Below are 5,058 nucleotides of genomic sequence, written 5' to 3' on the forward strand. Positions count from 1 at the left end.
TTTACTGTCTGAGCCATCATGCTGATTACTACAAAGTTACTGTTTTTCTTGGCTTCTGCTGAACTAGTAACCCAAAATACTGAGAAAATTGAGCCTTCATGTAAGGAATGGATTGGAGTCAAGTCTGAAAAAACATGCAAGTCAAGCGTAGATTAGAAAAGTTTGTTCACTCATTTATTCCTGTAGATCGTAAATTGCCAATATTTTAAAACTATCTGATTAGGTTTCCATGAACAAATCTGAGACATCCCATGTATCATAGCCTTTCCGAAATATAGCACAGAGACTTCAAGTTCTTGTAAAACAATGGTTCACCAAAAGGAACCATCAAGTGTCCATTTAACTAAGTTTTGCTTTGCTATATTAAAACATACCAGAATTTTTCTACTTTTTTCATTTGGTTGGGAAGGCTGTTGATAGTGATAAAAATTCTCTTTCCAGGGTTTCTGCATATAAAACTGGATTTATGTGCAGATATGAATGCAGATTCTGATAGGGATGCTTTAAAAAATTACCCAATTTAAACTGCTTAATTTGTCTAATTAATTACAAAATTATTTAATTTGAAAGGTTAAGACTTAAATTTTCAATCTAAGTTGCAGTTATTTCTTACATTGCTCAAAATGATATAATTCCAGAACATGGGCTTATCCATGGTTATGAAAGGCTGCTGTTTAAATATATTTACCAAACAAAAACCACAACAAAAAATTAACTCCCAAACCATTTACATATGTTTTTTATGTATACACATACAAAAAACTTAGAATGGTCCTCAGGCATATATGAGTTAAATGCAAATTTTAAATTCTGATTGAGTAATGACTATGGAGATTTCCTCCAACATTTAGAAGAACTGTTCTCTAATGCTGAAGAAATAATATACCATGGTATCAAATTCTTTCCTGCTGAAGGAAGCAACGCTTTTATTTGTTCAAAGTAACCAGTGCTATAGATGGGGAAAAAAAAAAACAAAAACCAATGTAACTTCTCCAATACTACTACAAAACAAACATATCAAACCTGATTTTCATTAGAATGTAGTTATTTCTTCACACTAAGAAATCAAAAAACCAGGACGCACATTATATATATATATATATATATATATATATATATATATATATGGCAATGCAAACAATTATTGAGACTCATCTTCTGGACAAGAATGCCAAGTTAGTCTCTCTTCATTAAAAGCAATTACAATTTGAGGACACTTCATATTTGCCTCTTTTGCCAGCACCAAGTCCGCCTCATCAGAATCTTTCCATTTCATGAGGAACATTAATTCTCCAATGCTGTCTGTGGCACCAATTATTCATTCTGGATCAAGACCTCTGGCAGAACCTCTTGGTTTATCAGCAGCATCTCTTTTCTTCTTTGATTTGCTATCATCAGATTCACTGTCAGACGAAGATTTTCTTTTTTGTTCCATCTTTTTCTTTACCAGCTTTTTGAGAATTAAGAAATGCTTCAGTTAACTCTGGACAATCTAAATTTTCTTCAGGTTCCCAAGTATTGTCTGCATCTGTAGACCCCTTCCACTTGAGGAAGTACTCGGCCTTCCCGTTCACTACACGGTGGTCCGGTACTTTTTCTACTACAGATTCTTCAGGTTCTGCCTCTTCAACTTTTTTACTCCTTCCATTTTGTTTCTTACCCATTTTTTGCAATGTAGTTTTATTGGAGGCCGTTTTTTATTGCACACTTGAAGAGCTATTATTCACCGCCTCTGAGTGGCTCTGGGTCCCGGGTCTGCGGCATTTCCTTAATACAATTTTAAAGAGATGACCATTAGCAGAGGGTGGTGCTTCTAGGCTCATCCAAATTACTCTGTAAAGCACACTCCCTAAATTAACCAGATTGCATTAATATTATCCATGAGGGCAAGCATCACTCTGCTTCTTAAGCTATTTCGCCAAACTGTACCAAATTGTGCTACCTCTAGAAGTACGACATTCTGTGCCCTGTTTGAAGGCTGGTGTGACTGATGTAGTTGGAATTGCTGAAAGGAGGAGAGGGGAAGAGAAAGAATTGATACTCTTTAGGGAATTTCACTAGGCTCTTTGCACGTGTCAGTATGGTTCATACGTGTGTTATTGTGTAAAAAATATTATCCTCCACCTTCTAGATGGTGGAATGGTCTCCATATCATACTTCAAGGTCAGGCTATGTAAGTAAACCTAATAGTGAAGATAGGCTGACCAGGGTCCCTGCTTTCCCCAGCCATCCCTGCCTATCACTCCTCCCCAACACCTACACTGTACGTTGTGATGATCAGTTACCTGAGGTGCTGGTGTATCTGGATTTCTTCCCTGCTTAAAAATTAGGAATACCTCAGGAGTGCAATGCAAAACTCCCTTGTCTTGAGCTGAAAATGTTAAAACATTTTAAAGTCACTAAATCCCTTAGTTAACTTACAGGTATATTGGAAGGACAGATGCTGAAGCTCCAATACTTTGGCCACCTGATGTGAAGGGCCGGCTCATTAGAAAAGACCCTGATGCGGGGAAAGACCCTGATGCTGGGAAAGATTGAAGGCAAAAGGAGAAGGAGGAGGCAGAGGATGAGGTGGTTAGATAGCATCACCAACTCAATGGACATGATTTTGAACAAACTCTGGGAGATAGTGAAGGATGGGGGAGCCTGGTGTGCTGCAGTCCTTGAGGCTGCACAGTCAGATACGACTGAGCGACTGAACAAGAACAACATGAGTCTATGGTAGTCATCTTAAATTGTTTCTGGAAAAAAAAAAACTTACAAGTGGCAGCAAATGACTTTTCCCCCCAGCCCTCCATCCCAAAGCAGCTGGTATTCTCGATCTTTGAAAGAAGCCCTGAAATCAGAAACCTGATGCTGAGGCATTTGGTTAGTGTTTGTATTACTCAAAGTGTGTGTGTGTGTGTGTGTGTGTGTGTGTTTAATGGAGTGTTACTGCAGTTTAATGTCTTTGTCTTCAACTGGAGCTGTAGTGTATTGAGATACTGAGGTGGGGCTACTTCTAATACCTGCCTGTTCACAAGGCCTGTAACCCCTCCCCGGAGCTGTGGCAGAGGAGGAGGAGAGAATGATTCTAGGGGGAGAGTTATAAGGCTTGTGCAACAGGATATTTTCCTGGTGTCTGGTTTTAAACTCAGGACAGGAACATTAACTCATAGAGTAAGGATTGGCAACACACTCTCACACCATTAAAGGACCCTGGTTTGGCTGAGTGTTTGGTTCGCATAGTACAAGATCACTGCCTTTAAAGCCAGACCAACCCAAACTTGAATTCTGGCATTAGCCATTACTCTTTTGCATAACTTTGGACAAATTATTTAATCTCTTGGAATCTCAGTTTTCTCATCTGACAGGTATACATACACTGAGGGGTAGCTAAAAGATTAAGAAATAAGAAAACAGAATAGCACTTTGCAAGACAGTTTGGCAAATTCTTAAAAAGATAAACATAATCTTACCACATGATCCAGAAGTCCTGCTCTGAGGTTCTGCCTAAATAGTTGAAAACTTATGTCCACACAAAAAGCTACACACAAATGTTTATAGTAGCTTTATTCATAATCGCCAAAATTGGAAGCGACCAAGATGCCCTTTGGTAATTGAATGGATAAACAAACCGGTACATCCATGTGATGGAATATCATTCAGCAATAAAACGGATTGAACTATCAAGTCATGAAAAGACTCGGAGGAGCTTTAAATGCTTATTAGTCAGTGGAGGAAGGTAGTCTGAAAAGGATCCATACTGTATGATGCTAATAACATATGACATATTGGAAAAGGTAAACCTTTGGAGACCATTAAAAGATTGCTGGTTGCCTGGAGTTTGGGCAGAGGGGCTGAGGAATGAATACAGGAAATCCAGAGTTTTCAAAACAGTGGAAGTAGCTTGTGTGAGGTAATGGTGGACACACGGCACACGTGTTTACCGAAGCCCTGCGGATGTACAATACGAAGTGTGAGCCCTGCGGATGTACAATACGAAGTGTGAGCCCTAGTGTAAGCTTTCTTTTTTAAGATCAAACAAGACAATGTATGTGAATTGGCTAACCTACTAACAAGTGCATGTTAAACTCTAATAAATGATAGATTTTATTTATAATTTTTATTCTTACTCTAATTTCTAATAATGTCATGTAGACATTGTTTGTGTTAGATATATCCGTTTTAATTAAAAGTGGTATTTAAAAATCCAACTGTTTATCAAATGAGAATTACTTGTCCTTTATAACCGTTTTCTCCTCTGCTGTCTGTCGTGTGCAAAGTGGATCACTTGTTTCCGGGTCCAGGGAAAGCAACCTGTGGCTCAGACTTGAGTTTTACTCCAGTCTGTGATTTACAGTTGGTGTAAAATTTGTGAGTGGAGTTTGTTAGTTATAATGCAATTGCAGTACAAGGCATCTTGAATTGATTTTTGTCATATCCTGTATTGTTATGTAAAGTGCTAACTTTAATCAGGAATTGTTTCAATACAATCTCCTTACTTGTCCTGAATGCAGTTTCTCTTCTTTTGTATAAGCTTTTTTGTATGGTTCAAATTAGTGTGGGAAGAATAGTAGGCAGGAAATATAAATTTAAGCATGTTAAATCAGGTTTAATGATTTAAGCATGACACATGTTAAATCATAAAAGAATTATATCACAAAGCATTAAAATGGTGCGTAGAGAACTTTGCCAACATCTGATAGAGTTGTAGGGATTGTATAAGAACAAACACCTATTCTGTAACTGGAGATCAAGTGTCAGAGTCCCTTTCCTTTTTTCACTGGATGCTAGGAATCTAACCTTGCAAAAATGTCCCCAGTGGCCAAGTCCCACAGAACTTGGATCCAGCGAGACACTGCAGAAGTTGTCGAGCAATGCAGTAGTCTTTGGGCTTTTACAAAGCAGCAACAATTAAATGTGACTTTTATCTCCTTATGCACTTTTCTGTGCCTAAATTTGGTATCTCCTCCTGCATTCACGTTGTCCACCCCATTAGAGAAATTGAAAAGACCAGTATCGTTGGTTTCTTTTGTCTCATCCCTATTACTATTTTAGGCTGAGGTCTCTGGTTTA

At 38.1% G+C, this 5,058-nt stretch overlaps 1 pseudogene; it reads right to left on the reverse strand.

Moving 5' to 3' along the window:
* Window positions 1-1,117: 1,117 nt before the first annotated feature.
* Window positions 1,118-1,710, reverse strand: LOC104972373 (chromobox protein homolog 3-like; annotated as a pseudogene).
* Window positions 1,711-5,058: the final 3,348 nt, after the last annotated feature.

This window comes from Bos taurus, chromosome 5 (genome assembly GCF_002263795.3).
Source record: "Bos taurus isolate L1 Dominette 01449 registration number 42190680 breed Hereford chromosome 5, ARS-UCD2.0, whole genome shotgun sequence".
Lineage (NCBI taxonomy): Eukaryota > Metazoa > Chordata > Mammalia > Artiodactyla > Bovidae > Bos > Bos taurus.